This window comes from Lissotriton helveticus, chromosome 3_1, assembly GCF_964261635.1.
Source record: "Lissotriton helveticus chromosome 3_1, aLisHel1.1, whole genome shotgun sequence".
Classification (NCBI taxonomy): domain Eukaryota; kingdom Metazoa; phylum Chordata; class Amphibia; order Caudata; family Salamandridae; genus Lissotriton; species Lissotriton helveticus.
In genome coordinates, this window is record NC_136061.1 from 1,564,964,064 (window position 1) to 1,564,982,890 (window position 18,827).

Consider the following 18,827-nt stretch of genomic DNA (forward strand, 5'->3'; position numbering starts at 1 on the left):
AAAAACAGAGAGGTTGAGGCAATGAAGAACCACACTTGCCAGCAAAAGTAAGGGGTAAAGTATAAATATTAGCGATGGTGCAGCGAACTTAGAAGCACAACCCGTCTCTACTACAAATATGGAAGAAAACTTCCAAAACAAATTATCAGATGGCGGTTCAACCCTCAAAATTAGTAAATAAATGTAGTAAAGTACATACAAAAGTCTTTTGTATCTCATGCTTAACTGCAATATTCATATTGCATTGGCATGCCGTAAATAATCAAGGTGTATATCAATATCTTCTTTCTTTAGTTGTTCTTTATTAGTTAGGCTTTTCATGAAAAATACGTCAATGTGTAAAATATATAACTCAGTAGCCGATGCGTTTCGTCCACAAAAGACTTCTTCAGGCCTACAAAAACAACACATAAACCAATATTTACAATATGTACAGACAAACAAAGCACATCAATAAGTTAAAATCCAATCACACATTTAGGAGAATGTCGCAATATTGTATCAAACTCCAGCCAATCCAGCATCTTTTGCTTACACATATTGATAAAAGTTCATATTGTGAAAAATGATTTATGGTAGTCTTGTACATCCCAGCATAATTCTACAAAACTTTTGCATTAACTTATTCATCAATTCTTCATTCGGAGGAGCTTCGCGCGCAACCAAGATGGCCGCGTGAGCACAGGGCTATCGAGACCCTCGTAACCTCCCGCATATATCCTGTCATTTATCCTGATTTTTATTGACGCCTTCGTGCAGATGACCCACAGGAGAAACTAAAACTGCATCGTGCGTCCCGATCGGACCCCGGAGTCCGGAGCTGTGGTGTTGGACAGTTTGCGGCCTTGGACTTGGGGATGACCGGCACTGGAGTTGGCATCGTGCCCGGAGTGTAATTGAACAACATCGGCCTGAGGCGGTGGTTAACATCCGGAGCGGGTCTTGATTTCACTTTCGATTTTACCACCTGGACTAGACCCCGGGCCGGGAGCGTCCCCCCTCTTCCATCAAAGACACATCCCGATCAGATATTCGAGCGAGGCACATATCGTTGAAAGTGCTGATCTTTAGACGGAAGGCTGACTGTCTCTCTTGGCTGACTCTGGCGGGCACCCAGGCGCCATTTTTTCGGGCCTCCTGATTTTCTGCTTCACGGCCGTTTCGCCATATTGGGCACCATTCCTGGCGGTCTGGTGTTGTCTGTTGTTCTTTGGCTTTCCTCTTGGTTGGTTTTTCCCCTCCTGCCTTTGACTCTATCGGGATATTTCCCGTAATGCCGGGAAAACCGGAGGGAGACAAACAGAAGGCTAAAACTACCAGGCAAGGTGGCTATACCCAAACCAATGTGATGGATCAGTATGCCCAGGTCAAGGGGTTGCCCAGTGGACTGGGTAGGCCACTGGAAGAGGCGAGAGACTCGATGCCTCCGACAACCGACCCAACTCTGCAGGACGTAATGGCCATCATCGATGGCATCAAATCATCTCTTGGGAAGCAAATGGAGACGCTCGCTCATAAGATGGACACTGTGGCGATCGATGTTAATCTGATTCGTACAGACCAGACTAAAACCAACGAAAAAGTTAAGTCCTTGGATATAAAAACATCAAGTTTGACGAACGATGTGGTAGACCTGCAGACTGAAGTTCGCAACTTACGGGCCTCTAATGATATCGTCACACGTCGCCTGGAAGATTTTGAAGGAAGAGCTCGGCGAAACAATGTCCGTATCGTCGGAGTTCCGGAAAAAGCGGAGGATCCGGCACCTGACCTTTTTGTGGAAAATCTTATTGCTAACCATCTGGCGCCTAAAGGACTGAGTACATTTTTCACTGTTGAACAAGCTCACAGAGTCAAGTAAACAACCAGGACTGACCCACTGTGTTGGAGTGATGGAATCTTGTTAGTATCTCATGTCACCTGTAAATGTAGCTGTGTCAGCTGGGCACAAGCAGTCTTTGTTTAAAAACCCCTCACACACCAACCTGGTTGGTGTCATGCTTCATCATCGGGGTCCAACTAGGCAGCGGAGTGCCGCCTGGTTGTGCTTCAACGCCTGACTACAGCGGAGCGGTTGTCGTGCAAAGGTGTGAAGTGGATGAAGGTGGATGTTAAAATGCACCTCTGGGAATCCTTGCCTGGTAATTTATTTGTGGCGGCCCAGGGTGTCAACTAAAAACTATGTGCTGCAACTAATAGTAAAAAAATGATGATTACTTAGTTGACTTGATAACGGTCTACATGTTTCAGTCCCTGTGGAGTCTAGGCGGGACTTTCTTCAGGACCAAGGGTGAGTGAGTGGCAAAAGGAAAAGCCACGTGTTTTAATCTCTTGCACACGCGCTAAGGTGTGTGGAAAAAAAGGAGAAAGGTGGAAGGCGCGCCTGTGGGTTACAGGCACCTTCTGGGGAGCGAAAAAATCATCGCTACCTATGAAGGTCCAGAGAATCGGGGCACAGGGGGGGGGGGGAGTTACTCCTGTCACTATTTGTGTATGCAGAGTGCTCCGCTTTGATCCTATTCAGTAGTCCTCCGTGTCCCGGCTGGTCCCAGGTGGTAAGACAAAGGCGGGTGCCCAGCCGCGGCCTATGATCGCACAAATTTTTAATTTCCGGGATAGAGACGCTATCCTTCAGGCTTCGCGAGCGGGTAGACCCTTGAACTTTGAGAACTCCACCATCAGCTTCTATGCTGACTTCACCCAATCGGTCCAGAAGCAAAGACTAAGTTTTCTTGGGGTAAAAAGGAGACTCCGTGATATGGACCTGAAATACGCCATGCTATTCCCCGCAAAGTTACGGATTGAACATGATAAGCGGGCCTATTTCCTTGATAAACCTGAGATGGTGGCTGATTGGCTGGACACTCTGCCAGCCCGACAAGATCCCGAGCGGCGGTCCGGTGGAGCGGAGGGAGGTTCGATGGAGCAGAAATGAACATCATCTATCTGGTTTCTTGGGACGAATCAGAGACTAACACTGTGGGGTTTCAATGTTGCTGCATAACCACTTGTAGATAGCAGGGAAGGATATGGGGTTTCTTGTGGGTCACTTTCCTCCTCAGCTCAACTTTTTGTAGTTTAGTTTAGATGTGGGGGCGACAGGCACACTGCAAGTTGGGGTGGCTTATTAGTCTTACGCAGGGGTGCAGGGTGGGGGGTGTCCTGTGGGATTGTTTCAGGGGGGAGGAGGGGTTTGTTGGGGTTTCAGTTTCCTTTTTTTCCAGGCACCATATTGCAAGACTCTTTCATTGAAGTGCTGGACTTTGACCGGGGTTGGATCTCTTTCCTTTTTCAAGATGGGGGGTAGAGGGTTGAGATTGATGAGTTGGAATGTGAATGGGTTGGGGGACAGAATCAAGCGTGGGGTTGTATTGCAATTGTTAAAACGTCATTCCCTGATGTTGTTTTACTCCAGGAGACCCATTTGATTGGGAATACATGCCATGCTATGAACAGGAAGGGTTATCGTCTTGTTGCCCATGCAGGGTTCTCCTCTGGGTCCTGGGGAGTGGGAATCCTTGTCAGGACCTCTCTCCCGCTCGAGGTTGATGCTATAGTCCTTGATGACAGGGGGCGATATGTTGCAGTATCTGGGCGTTGGGAGGGTCGGACACTTTCCCTGGTCTCTGTCTATGTTCCTCCAGGCATGCAGTCTACAACTTTTGCTGATCTTGGGCGGGTTTTACTCGATCTCCCTGGGGGGTCATTGATCCTGGGTGGGGATTTCAATGCTGTGATTTCTGGTATGATTGAAAGACACCCTTCTAGAGACCTTAGAGGGGCGCAGAGCTGGCTGCCGGATTTCATTGACACTCTAGGCCTTGTGGATTGTTGGAGACTACTACATCCTACCCAGCGGCAAAACACGTTCCACTCTGGTGCACATGGCAGCCTCTCTAGGATAGATTACGTGTTGGTACCAGCGGCGCAGGCTTCCTCAGTTGTGGAGGTCAAACATATGGCTCGAGGTATTTCAGATCATTCCCCTTTATGGCTTCGGATCGACTTGATATTAGGAGCTGAGGGACGGGTAGCCCCGATTAACCCTTGGTATCTCCGGAACCCTAAGACCCGTAGTTAATTGGTGAAGTCCTTTGATCTGTATTTTCGGGAGAATGAGGGTTCGGTCTCTACCGCGGTGTCGTTGTGGGAAGCCTTCAAAACTGTGGTGAGGGGACAAGCCCTGTCTATGATTGCCGGAATCAAGAAACAGAGAGACGAGGAAGTGGTGCGGGTAGAAACTGAGATAGCAGGCTTGGAGTTAGATCTTGAACAAGAAGTAACCCGCGCCAAGATGCATGTTTTGCTGTTGAAACAGTTGGAATACAAGACGTTAGTTACTGACACTGCGAAGGCTCTTGGTCGGGAACAGCAGGGGCGTCTTTACGATGTCGGAGACAAAGCGGGTAAGCTGATAGCATGGCTAGATAAAAGGGATAGAGTGAGTCGCGTGGTGCCTGAGCTTGAGATTGAGGATGGGATTCGGATTACCGACCCGGCGGAGGTAGTGGTATGCTTCGCTACACACTTTCAAGTGGTCTACTCTCCGGTGTCGGATAGACCGGAGGAAGACTCTCACTTATTGCTGCGAGATATTGCCCTGCCGTGTCTCTCTGACGTAGACAGGGAGTTCATGGATAGCAAAATAACTGCGGATGAGGTGGCCTTGGCATTGCGTTCCTTACGTTCGGGTAAGGCTATGGGTCCAAATGGTTTGCCGATAGAGCTATATAAGCTCCGGCCTGATAAGATCGCTCCTTATTTACGGGATATGTTTCTAGAGTCTCTGGAGCGGGGTCTTCTCCCCCGCGATCAGCGGCTTGCGACAATCGTTGTGATACATAAGGAAGGGAAACCGAGGAACAGATGTGGATCGTATCGCCCAATCTCGCTTTTGAACGCCGAACCGAAGATTCTTGCTAAGTTACTGGCCAATAGATTGGTTAAGGTCATAAGTGACTTGATCCATCCAGATCAGTCTGGTTTTATTCCGCATCGCAACACGGCATTGAATCTTAGGCGTTTACATGGTGCTCTCGCGAGGGTTGTGACGTTGCGTGAGCCGGCCATTTTGGCGTCTCTGGACGCCATATGGCTTTCGACACTGTGGAGTGGCCGTATTTGTGAGCGGCGTTAGCTACATTTGGTTTCGGGCCCGAATTCATTGGATGGGTGCAGCTTCTCTACGAGGAGCCCCTCGCACAGATAGTTGTCAATAGTCGTGTTTCTGCTCCGTTTGGTCTTGGGCGGGGTACCCGTCAGGGTTGTCCTTTATCACCTCTTCTGTTCGCTTTGGCCCTTGAGCCTCTGGCTGCATGGATCCATTGAAAACCCTCTATGAGGGGTATTCAGTGGTCCCCGGAGTACGAAGATCGTATCTCGTTGTATGCGGACGATATTTTTTTGTATCTGACTTCACCCAGAAAATCGTTGATAGTGTTGTGCGACGTGTTGACCTCTTTTGGCAGAAACTCTGGCCTGGTAATCAACTGGACGAAATCATATCTCTATGTGCTTTGTGGAGACGCCCCTCTCCTTCCACGTACTTTTCCCATTCAGGTTACACAGGAGGGGTTTAAATATCTAGGTATATATGTATCTATGGATCCCTTAACTCGGTATGAAAAAAATCTTATCCCTCCTTTAGAGCGCTTGAAACAGGATGTTGCGGGTTGGCGTAGGCTTCCGCTGTCGCCGCTCGGACGTGCGGCATTCTTTAAGATGATGTCCCTGCCCCGTTTTTTGTACGCCCTTCAGAATCAGCTTGAAGTTGTCCCGGCTAGTTATTTCCGGAAGGTAGAGAGTCTCCAAAGGAAATTGATATGGGACGGCAGGCCTCGCATAGCGCTTGCCAAACTCACGCTTCCATGGTATGACGGAGGTATAGCTCTCCCCGATATTAGCCGTTACTATTGGGCGTCTCAATTAGGGGCCATTATTCATGGTATGTATGGCCCGGAGTTGAACCCTGATTTTGCTATGGACCGGTGGTTACTGCCGGGTGGTGACTATTACAGGGTGCTGTGCACCAAATCGGTGATCAGCTCCTTGACCGGACGTACGAAGACGGCCGTACGTATTTGGAAGGACGCTACTAGTTCGTTGGGGTGGAAGGATCGTTTAACCTTAGCAACCCCGCTTTTTGGCTCTGATAGACTAGGCAAATTGTGGAATACTAAGGGATTCGATAAATGGGATCTCATTGGCATCACAAAGGTGGGAGACCTATGGGCCAAGGGGCAAGTGAAGCAGTTTTCAGCCTTGCAAGCGGAGTTTGAATTGGGAGATACAGAGTACTTCCGTTATGCTCAGGTCCGACATGCCCTGATGTCGGTCTTTCAGGAAGGGGAAGTAATACCGGTGTCTACCCCGCTTGAGGATCGGGTGTTAGATGACCATATGCCCAATAGTACCATCTCCCTGATTTACAAGAAATTGATCAATGATAGGACAGACCTTCTGCTCCATTTGCGTGATCTCTGGACCTGTGACGGCCTTGAACTGGACAATGAAGACTGGGAGTCTGCGATCTCCTCTCCTAAGGGGGTCGCGATTCCAGCGAGACTCAGATTGGTTCAAATGAAAATCTTGCACAGGGTATATGTCACGGGTCCCCGTCTGGTTCAGATGGGCTTTTCTGAGGAGGGTTTGTGTAAGCGGGGTTGTGGATTGTTGGGTACATTTCTTCATATCATTTGGGAATGCCCGGAAGTTGCTGACTATTGGAAACGAGTCCACGCCGTGATGGAGGAGGTTACAGGTGTTGCTCTTCTGCCCGAGGCTAGGCGCTGCTTACTGAATGTTTGGGAGCCGACTGATCATAATGCTGCTCAGACTCATTGGGTGACCTTGGGGGCCATGATCGCCAAACGTAATATTGCGCAGCTATGGGGGTCCCAGAGGCCTCCTACTCTTGATGTGTGGATGGAAAACATGGACTGGTGCATGTTTAGGGAGAAAACGGTATATTTGGCCCGGGGTCGCCCTTGGAAATGGCATAAAATTTGGGGTCCCTGGAACCGATTTTGGAGTGACATATGTGTACCACCAGCAACTACCATTATGGATGTCCCGCTTTCCCCCTGACCCTATGTTGACTCTGCTTCTTTCCCTTTTTCTCCTCCCCTCACTCATGACGATATTATTTGTACTTTTGTATGCTAAATAGATTTTCCCTCGGTACAAACTATGCCCTCTGTATTTTGTATTCATGCCTTGCTTGTTAATTTTTTAAATAAAAAGAAATATAAAAAATATATATATATATTCATCCAATGCATTGTTGACAAGACTAGATTGGGTTCATGCTTAAAAAAGATCTTGTCCTTCTACAATTATAATGAACCGACAATATTATATCATAGTTAAACTCTTTCTCATCTCCTTATGATAACACCAAATTTGTGCACTTGTGTACCTTTTGATTTATACATGAGTATCACCAGTTCCTTACTATATGCTGGCATACGGGAGATCCAAGTTTGTATTGTTCATTCAGTGCAAAAGGTCTGTAAAACCAAATACATATTATAAGGCCATATCTTAAGCGTCCCGGGATTGCAATTTTTCACTCTTGTATAGGTCACTTGTGACCCCAGTTAACTTTTTTTTATTTTTTTTGAAAACCTTTATTGATTCGATCAAAGCAGTACAAGCGCAGGCCTACAACCACAGGGGCCGGCCGCAAACTCAGGAAATATAAGGAGAAGCATTGCACATGTTTACGGCTCAAGGAGTAATCACGGTGTAATCATAATACATGGTTGTAGGCACCACGAAGCACAAGGATGGAAGAGGTTTCATTTTTTATAGTTTTGAAGAAGTAGCTGTGGCTATATCATCGAAGGCATCACACTACACAATAAACAAGAAGAGACGGGAGGGGCGAATCCCTCCACACAATCTGGAATCGGTGATGAGCAATACGGCCTAAAACACACTACGCCCGCCGAAGGCAGGCCAGGAGTAAAGGTCAAACAATGGCAAGCAATTTAGCGAAAGCATCATCCGAAAAACCCACCCGTCCGAGACAATAAAGTAGAGGCAAGTGCAGCTGCCCGACAGAGAAAAGGATGAAAGAAGGAGATACAGCCAACCCTACTAAGAAAGGAAGAGGGAAAGGGACCATAGAACAAAACAAACAAAAATAACAAAACCCCCCCAACACCCGCCACCCTACATCACCGTAATGGCTATGGCCTACCCCACTAACAGCGTGCCTGTCGCCCCAGAATTACCCTAAAGAAAGGAAAATAAAAGATAAAGAAAGAGAGGAGAACAATAAAACACACTCCCGGTCTCCTTAACCCCCCGCCATTAGTGACCTCCCCAGGACATATTATCCACTATTAAGAGCAAGTATTGACCCCATACAAGGGGAGGACATCATCAAAAAACTGCCCGACTCCCATTAGAATAAAAGGTACATTTCCGGCATAAATCACAAAGCACGGCTAACTCCAAAAAAGTCAAAAATCAACCCTGACCAGTACGGTTCTTTACAAACACCCAAGTGGCCCGAGTCACGGCGACATCAAGGTAGTCGAAGCGTCCAGGACAATTTGGGGCCGCAGAATCGGGTTGAAGATAGGAAACAAAATGGCGACCTCCGAAAATACGACAACAAAGGATGATGAAAGGGAAGGGCGATTCTCTCCGAAAGTCACTGAAAAACTGTCCATGTCGCTCACAACCTTTAGCGACGATGTTTCGCCAAACAGGAGTCCGGTATGGAAAGCCAACAACGTTCGTGGGTGCGCCATCTACGAGGCCAGAGTCATTAAATTGGGATAAAGCAGGTTTCCGCTCGAGGACCTCGGAAGGACATGCAGGATATTCCTCGGGAACCATAGCTCGCTGATAACTGGTCGGAACATCGTTGTCCGGTCTCAAGCAAACAGTATCCAGCGTTACAGACATCCGTTGGTACGTGACAACAAAGTGAGAGTGGAGCGCCCCAATGGCGGCCATTACGGACCTCAACGATGGCGCGCCGTCCGTCCCCTCCATCTCCGTCCCCCGAGACGAAGCAGGACTCGGGTCACGGAACACCGTCGAGGCACAGGCACACACTGAGCTGGGAATAACAGCGGGCGCTTTCATAGCAGGCAGAGACGGCACCTTCGCCACCCGCGGGGGCCAGCCCGTCAACCCTGGCCTTCCAGAAGGGTCTCCGGGCGTCGGACCCCCGACCGCGGCCACCGATATTACTTGCGTCACCGTACCATGTCCTTCGAGAAGCTGGTTGCTTTATTATCAGCCGGAAGCGGAAAAGTGATCCGAGATCGGGAGACCGGATGCACCCCTGGTCCCACAGCTGCTGTTGTTCACTCCCAGCCCGAATGGGCCAGAAATCGAGGCCCCGGCGGAAGCCCTGGAGCAGGCCGAGGATAGAGCTCGACGTAACTTCGTCCCCCGGTAAGTTAGAAAAACCGGACTTGCACCTCAGGAGTCAGAAAGACTTCATGCGCATGGGAGTCCGGCACGATTGAAGGATAATAGACAGGATATACGAGCTGCCGGCGGAGGTCGGCGGAGCCGGGAGCTTATGCGGCCATCTTGCTTCGTAGCGTAGCTCCTCCTCCAAGTTAACTTTAGGCTTGTTCATATGATGTTACCTTCGTATTGGCTCCGCGGCCGTTGGTTGATGTTTTGCTATTGTCTCTTCCAATATTCTTGTTGTGGTTCGGGTGGGTGAGTATAGGGGTGTCTTTGGGTGGGATTATGCTTCTTTTCTCCCTGACACTCATCCTTTAGTTTTATTTTACTCTCCCTCATTCTACAATTTTGGATTATGCAAAGCTTAACATTTGGCTTGCATCATGTATGTATCTCCTAAACACTCACCTGGACTTACTCCATTTGAACAGTCTCCAGTTACATTTGTATCCTATGTACACGACTATATACCTGCTGTTCCTACTGGTATACAGTGAATCTTTTGTCAAACAGTGCTATCTTTATCTACACTGGGCCTGACTAGCCAAGAAGTCTTTCATGATGGGTAAAGTAGACTTCACTGAAAGTTTGAAAATTGTCTCACTGAACGTCGATGGACTTAATCACCCTGCTAAACACAAGAAAGTTTCTTTTTTTATTTATAAAATTTTATATAGCGTGAGCATGACCCTAGTGGGTATCAGAGTGTTTTACATGAAGGAAAGGTAGGGTATAATTGAGCTAACTAAAATAATCACATATATGAATGAAGTAAAGAGCATTGAGAATACATACATTACTTAGCGTGTTCTCAAAGGTAGTCAGCAATGAAAAGGTCAAACATAAAAGAGTCACAGGTATGGTTAAAATCAATAAACACAGAGGTGATGTTGTTAATCAGAAATGATTTTTCTTCTTTTTTTGAAAGAGGCTGTAGATGAGAGTAGGCGAACATCCGATAGCCGAGAGTGCCATATCTTAGGTGCGACACCTGAGAAAGCTCTGTATCCCTTATTCTTTTTATGGAAACATTGTGGTTTCAGTAGCAGGGAGCTGGTGCTTCATGACGGTCTGCAACCCCCCGATGTGTCTAGTTTTTTAGATAGATATCTGGGGGTATTGAAAACTACCCGTTCAAACTTAAGGCTGACATTATTTTGCTGCAAGAAATCAAAATAGGACTGAAAGAAGTGGCTTCCTTTAATAATTAATGGACAAGTGAAGTCCTGTGTTGTTTTACTGTGAACAAAATAAATGGGGTTATAACCATGGTCTCAAGCAGGTCAGATCTCACATTATTATCTCATAGTACTGACCCAGAATACAGGTGGGATGATTGCAAAACTCTGTCAAAATGAAATATGTATGCACACCATTAACATATATGGCACAATGCCGATACCCCCGAATTTTGGAACTCCATGGCAGACACTTTAAAAAACATTCTGGGCGATGAGCTGATGATAGTTGGGGATGGTTTACATTTTTCCCTCGATATAACCATAAATAGACAATCCTAGAACCTCTGTCCTCATTAAAAATCCCATAATAATACATTTATCTGCTCTAGGTTTAATTCAAGAGATTGTTGGAGGCTCCAACATCCCAGTATTAGAGACTATACCTTCCTTTCCCACACGCATAAATTATATTTGAGAATTGATTATCTACTCATTGCAGTCGCTTAAATTCATTGATCAAACAGACATCTTCCCTAGGTTGATCTCTGATTATTCATGCATATCTTTGATGTTGATAGGGACGAACTCCAAACCAAAGACTATGGCGCGGTAATAATGAATCCAAAAAAAAACGGACGCATCCAGAGTCCATATTGAAACAACTATCCTTAATTATATTAATGAAAATAAGACTCCCAATGTTTCCATCCCCACCTTTTGGGTTGCACTAAAGGCAACAGTCAGAGGTACCTTGAAAGACTTCAAACAAAGTTAAACACGGAACACAATAATAAGCTGTGCACCTTAGAAAATGAAATCAAGACTCTTGAAGCAGCCCATGTATATAATCTAGATAACCAAACCCTTAATCCTTAAACAAAAAATATGACTATATTAGACTACTGAGTGAGAAAGCAAGGATGTGGATCAATACATTTAAACGCTTGAGACACTGCGAGGTGAACAGAGCAGGGAAAATGCTCACTTCCTATCTAAAACAATAACAGAGCCTCAAAAACAATATCACTGCAATCCGAGGTAAATCGAATAGAATACAAACAAACCCCCAGAAGATTGTAGATTTTTTAAAAAGAGTTCTGCAAATCATTATATCAGGACGATTTTTGGCCTTCACATGCAAACTATAAGGCCTATCTAGATATATTAAACCTCCTGGGACTATCTCAAAATTACAAACAGACCCTAAATTCTGATATTAATGCAGAAGAAATTCAAACAGCAATCAAGTCACTCAAACAGAACAAAGCACCCAGGCCGGATGACTTCATGCTAATTTTTATAAAACATTTGCCCCTCACTAATTACTAAACTAGTAGATTTATTCAAGCATTTCGCAGAATCTGGATCTATTACAAGTACCATAAGTCAAGGCACTATAGTGGTCATTTCCAAAGATGGGAAGGATCCAACTCTGGCAAAAAACTGTAGGCCAATCTCCCTCATTAATCTGGATGCTAAGAGCTACGCTAAGATCTTAACTAAAGCACTTGACCCTGTTCTACCACAATTAATTGGTGTATCGCAGGTTGGATTAATGAAGAATCGCTTATCAAACAATAACACTTGACTGTTGTGTCGCATTTTAGAAGGAGCTAAAAGTAAACCTTCAGAAATTGTTGTAAAAGCTCTCATAAATTCAATAGACGATTATGCCCTAGTAGCAGGTTACAGTCTTAATAGAGATACATCAGAAGTCAAATAACTGAATAATGTATGTTCTAGAAGACTCGTGCCTAGCTTGGCAATCACACCATCTGAAATATTTGGGAATAGAGGTCGGATCAGATCTGATAGATTGCCTAAAACATAATGGAACAAAGACGACAGAAAACTCAAGACCTATTAGATAGTTGGAACCTTAAATTCATTAGCTGGTGGAGACATATCAAGACAGTTAAGATGCTGGTAGCACCTATAGTCAATGATCCCATTTGTATGCTTCTTCAAACTCTTTCAGATGAATTCCATGACAAACTGGACGAAATGCTAGGAAACTTTATTTGGCAAAATAAATGTCCCAGAATGTCAATTAAGAAGCTTTGTCTTCCCATAAAGTTAAGTAGAATAAATATGGCACATTTTAGAAACGACCAAACAGCATTCTTTTACGAAACAGGGCTCCATGTGGTTCTCTTCACTGCTAGAATACACCCCAGCCTGGCTTTTGGTTGAAGAAAAGTGATTTTGGAAAGCTCACACCCCAGCAATCTACTACCCACTAAAATTATGCCATCACTGCCAGTCAAATACCTAATTTAAAATACCAAAAATGCCTTTTTGAAACTAGACAAGCTTCTTGACATTCCAATAAAATGGTCTGACCTGACCTCACTGTGGAATAATCCATTAATCAAGATTGATGGCAATTCATTCTTTTTGGAAATCATGGTCCTCCAAAGGCATCCACTTCTTGAAACAATTAGGCTAAAAAAAGTACCCCCTGACTTTCAAAGAACTGCAAAACTAATCTAAACTTGAGGACATAGAGTTTTACGATGTTCTTAAGCTTAAGTCCTGTGTATCTAATTCTAAAGTGTTGGACTTGGTATGACCGGCTGATTAGTTCAGCTTATACCTCGTTTGGGAAGGACATTGCGGGGCAAGCCCAAGACAGGGCCCCCGCTATGAAACCTTGACTCGGGGGACAAGAGCATTGAGGGAACGCCAGGAGGGGCCCCCGAAGTTGAGGCCAGTCGGCCTGACAGTCGCCTCTATGTTAAAAGGGGCCATAATGTGACTATGTTCTGTTTTACATATGTGGTGATCCTTTTTCTAGCAGTGATTCTACTGTACCAGGTGTACACTGCTAGTAGTTCCTTAGGTGCACTAATGAAGTTTAGGCATAATGTGTTGTGCCAGGGGCAGTCCTAGCTAATAGTTCCTGGCTACCCTTATTATGATGTTCATGATTTATGCCTAATGTGATGTGATGTACGCCTAATGGGATTATTTTTCCTGATTGGTTTTTCTCCTAAAAGTGTCATTTTCAAATTGTTTACTTTTGCTTCAGATCTTACGCCTAGGAGTCTTGTGTTCCACTTGTGAGGGTTTAAGTGCTTTGCCAGAATGGAACCTGCCTTTAACACACATGATGAACTACAGTCTAGAGGAGTTAAGGGGGTTCTGTGATGTGAGAGGCTTAGCAGTGAGTGGGAAAGACACTCAGCTATTCTTTAGCGAAGCCCTGCTACAAAGGCAACAGGATACAAGGAGACGTGAGGACTCTGAGTGGGAGAGTGCCCAGGCCGCACACCAAGAGGGTGGTGGGTCTAAGAGTGGTCCTGAAGAGTCTGAAGAGGAGGAAAAAATGACAGGGCAGGGACACCAGTAGGTAGTGAGAACCCCATAGATGCTGAGTCCCTTGCTGGGTCCAGTGCCGGCGGCAGTGCCCTATCACTTTCCCTGTCCGCAGAGGAGTGGGTAGATAGGAGAGAAGAAAGGGAGCATCAGCTGGCTTTGGACACTCTCCAGTCGGAGTATGCCATGGAGATGGCGCAGTTGTTTTTGGAGGAGAAAAAGGCCTTGTTGGCCCAGGAGTTGAGTCTCAAGGCGTTGGTCCTTGAAGAGAAAAAGCTAGGTACTGAGAGTGCCTTAGTGCAGGAGAGGATGGCGGAGGCAGAGAGGGTCTTTGCCAGAGAGAAACTAGCTCTGGAGGGTAGGTTATCCCCTGAGTGCAGCTTGAGTTGTCTGGATTCACCAGTGAGGGCGGGGTCCAGTGGTGGCAGCAATAGTGTCCAGTGCGTCCACTCACAGAGCCCAGAGTATGGTACCTAGTTCCCAGGAAGAGGGTGTCACACCTGAAGGCTATAGGTTGAGGTTCAGGGGCAGTAGGAAACTGTCTCACCAGACTTGGGGGAAATTTGTGGATGAGTGTTGTGATGCACTGGAAGGTTGGGTGATGTATAGCACGGCAAATGATTTTGAAGGGCTGTTCAATCTGTTTGTCAGAGAGCACATGTTCAGTAATTGTTTTCTGGGGTTATGCCAACACCTGTTGAAGTGTGAGTTCTCTGATCCCAGAGAGCTTGCACGGGAGGCAGACCCCTGGGTGAGTGCCAGAGGGTCTCAAGAGGCATTTGGGAGGGATCCTAAAAGTGGCTCAGGTATCTTCCAGTCCTGTGTGGTGGGAGAGGTTCAGAGTAACCCAGCTAGGTCCTTTAGTGGGAGGGGTGTAGGGGCTCACGGCCTGTTTCAGCGGAGAAGGAGTGAGTGCGGGCTGTGTATCCCAAGGTGCCCAAAACCCAGTCTCAGGGCCTGGAGGGTTCCCTAAGGGAACACCAGGCTGTGGGCCTAGGCTGTACTAGTAGGTCATTTGAGGGGGAAATCCTAGTGTCAGGAGAACCTGGAACATTTGTAAACGGAGCTCCTGTGGTTCTGGTGTCTGGCACTACCACTCCTAAGTGGAGGGTGCCGAAGTCCAGATTGAGGGGTTAGAGGGAGATGTGTTCTCCAGTGGAAGAACCAGTGGGTTAGGGGCCAGCCTTGAGGGCTGAGCCTCCAAGGAGTGAAAATTGTGACACCAGGGGTCGGGAGATCTGCGCCAGGCAGACGGTCACACAACACATGAGTCATGTGTTAGCCTGGGGTTGAAGCTGTGTGCGCCCCTAGAAGTCCTGGTGTACCAGGCAATTACTCAACCGCAGGGTTTAGTCCCTGGGTTGGGAGGCCAGGTTCAGGTTCTGCCTGACCTGGGGGGAAGGACATCTGTAACCAGTGTCCTGACCGGTTTGTCTTCTAGGGGTACCACTCCAGGTGGGAGGGTGTAGAACTCTAGAAGAGGGCGCAGAGGGAGGCATTCCTCGCCTCAGGACCCCGGTTCAACCGCAGGGTTTAGTCCCTGGGATGGGAGGCCAGGTTCAGGTTCTGCCTGACCTTGAGGGAAGGACATCTGTAATCGGTGTCCCTCCCGGTTTGTCTTCTTGGTGTACCGCTCCAGGTGGGAGGGTGCAGAACTCTGGAAGGGGGTGCAGAGGAAGGGATCCCTCGCCTCTGACCCCGGTGCAACCTGTGGGTTTAGATCCTATGTTGCGAGAGCAGTTGCAGGAATGGGGTCCTGAACTGGTGGGAGAGTTGTGTTCTGAGGGTGCGTAACCCCAGACGGAGAGGTAGGGGTGAGGAGAGCCTCGTCTGTGACTTCTGGTCAGCCTGAGGGTGCGTTCTCTAGGGTGGAGGATCAGTGGCAGTTTAGAACTGCACTGATGAGAGGAAGAGTGGAGAATGGTTACTATGTGCCAGGGGCTACTGCCCCCTAATCTGTGAGAGGGCAAGGACCGGAGATATCTGGATGGCCTAGGGCCTGGTCCTGGCCGCGGACAACTAGGGAGTACCAGTGGGGTAGCTTAGTTGGTCCTGGGAGCCTTGACATAGGGAACCACATGGGTTCAGAATGGGGTAGAACTGGAGTGTGCCCCTGCAGTTGCGGGCCCGCGTCCGTGTTCTATCGCCCAAGGCAGGGAAGCCCATCAAGGTGGTGATTGGTCTACCCTGCGTTTTGGCTGGAAGGGGGTTGTGTTGGACTTGGCCCTTTTTGCAGGGTCATCCCTGAACCTTTTGCCTTCCTCCTAGCATTTTTCCTGACATGGTGTTGGGGGTTCTAGGACTCTGGGCACTTTAGCACTGCTGTCCATTGTAAAGTGTGTGTGCGCTTTCTGTGGTAAACATGGTAAGATTGGTCTACACCTGTTTGACATATTTAATTTACCTGTCAGTCCCTTGTAAAGTGGTATCTCAGATACCCGGAGCCGGTAAATTAAAGGCTACTGGTGGGCTTGCAGTGCTGATTGCCCACCCACCAAAGTAGCCTTTCAAACCTGTCTCAGGCCTCTGCCTTTGCTGGGCCTGTGCACACAGTTTTACTGTCTATGTGACGTGGCACCTAAAGTTTGCTCCATATCTGTGACCTCCCTTTTACTATGTCAGTCACCCTTAAGTTAGGCCCTAGCTAGCAATATGGGCAGGGTGGGTGCATTGTAGGTAAAAGGTAGGACATGTACCTTAAGTGTGTGACATGTCCTGGTAGTGACAAGCAGGCATTTTGGTTTCTTGCTGCTGTGAGTCTGACCTCACATAGGAATACATTGGGGATTCCTTGATAAGTGTTCTAGTGGTAATTCCTGATATGAGAGGAGCAGCGTGGTCAAGTTTGTTATGGTTGGAATAGTAATGATAAATGCTGCTCAAAGGCGTGCGCAGATTTTTTATCACTATTTTAGAAATGCCACTTTTAGAAGTTGCCATTTCTGTGTGCTATGTGTCTGCATGCCTGATGTGGATTGCATGTCTGACTCTGGAGTGGCAGGGGCTGGTGAGGTGTGTGTGGCTCCAGGGAGGCCAGGGTGAGTCAGCGCTAGGCAGAATAGGGGATCTGCATTTGGAGTAGTGGGAGGAGTAGTCCCCTGACCCTGAATAGGTCTGTGCCTGCTGGGTGAATGCTGGATCCCCCTCCCCGTGGTGGTCTGATGACCGAGCCCCCACTTGACAATAGGGAAGAGGAGCCCTGTAAACAGAGTGCTCCAAAACCTCCCAGAACCAGTTGGGACTGGTTCACACAGCCCTATGCCAAGGGCAGAACAAAGAAAGAATGTAGTATACATATTGGGGTTGTGACCCCATGTGTGTTGTTCTTTTTGTGCTTGCTGGGACCTGTGCTGGGGCGAAGGACTGCTTGGGAACAGGAGGAACCACCGTGGGACCCAGATGCTGCTTCCTGAGGGTCCTTACATGTTGGCCTGCCTGTGCCCAGCTCTGCCCTGGTAACCTTGAACTTAGAGAGTGGCAGCACTGGATTACCCCTCCTGCCTGATGGGGCCATTGCCCTGAAAAGCGCACTCTGCGTGGGAAAGATACTGCCCAGACTTGAGGGAGAGTGATTTGCAGTGATTAACTTTTTGCCTTTGAGCCCTGGAAGTGGGCTCAACATTCCAGGGCGCAGTCTGCATTCGCGCCGTGAGGAGATGGCCTGGTCTTCTCCTCGAGTGGTGCCGTGAGCAACGCATGACTGTGTTGGGGCGTGGGGCAGCCATACCTGCACCAAGGAGTTGCGGAGGCTTTGCTCTGTATTGCTGACAAGGAAGCTGGAAATCGACAAAAGCAGCCACCAACGCGACCAGGAAGCCAGGTGCCCATTGCCTGGTTGTGGGTGGGTTGGCATGTAAAGAATAGCCAACCACAAGGCAGAGAGTGGAGGCCGTAGAGGAAGTCAGGCTCTGTGGGAGCCTGATTGTGGGTAGGGCTCCCGTGAGGGAAAGGAGAGCCCTGTGTGTCTTCTCTAGCTGGTTGTCGGCAGTCTGTTGAGGCTGCGAGAGCCTACCCTGCGTTGCCGTGTCCAGAGGAGTCCAGAGAGGAACTCCCAGGCACAGTGGGAGAGAGGCAGAGCCGACGAGGAAGGCTGTGCCTCGATCCCGCAGCGACAAAAAAGCAGCCAGACCGGGCGAGGGAGATCGCTCCAGGAGGCCGGCAGCCCTGTGGGTGAACCAGCTGAGGGTTGTTTTCGGGGGAAGGGAGATCAAGTCAGTGTCTGTGCTCCAGGGTGTCCCGTCTTTTCTGTTCAGCAGCCCGGATGGAAGAGAAACCTCGATGGAGGACCCGATCCGGCTGAACAGATCGGAAGCACCGGGAAAATTGGTGCTGGGTGCCGGGCCCTATGACCGGCTAATTATTTCAGCTTATACCTCGTTTGGGAAGGGCATTGCAGGGTGAGCCCAGAACAGGGCCCCCGCTGGGGAACCTTGCCTCAGGGGACAAGAGCATTGCGGGAACACCAGGAGCGACCCCTGAAGTTGAGGCCAGTCAGCCTGATGGCCGCCCCTATGTTAAAAGGGGCCATAATGTGACTGTGTTCTGTTTTACATGTGTGGTGATACTTTTTCTAGCAGTATTTCTACTGTACCCGGGTGCACACTGCTTGTAGTTCCTAAGGTGCACTAATGAGGTTTAGGCATAATGTGTTGTGCCAGGGGCAGTACTAGCTAATGGTTACTGACTACCCTTATTTTGATGTTCATGACTTATGCTTATTGTGATGAGATGTATGCCTAATGTGTTTATGCATAATATGGTTCCACTCAGTACAGTATTTTGCCAGTAGTTACTGGTTGTGGTATTCTTACTACTCGTGCTTTGTGATGGTTCCAACAGTGGCCCGGTTTGCCCAGTCATGTATATAATCCCCTGTAAATTACTACCTGG

The 18,827-nt window shown here is 47.8% G+C and overlaps 1 protein-coding gene across 2 annotated transcripts in view; it reads left to right on the top strand.

The window, feature by feature from the left end:
* SC5D (sterol-C5-desaturase) overlaps nt 1–18,827 on the top strand; it is a 66,899-nt gene that overhangs the window by 41,965 nt on the left and 6,107 nt on the right. The gene's annotated exons all lie outside the window — the stretch shown is intronic.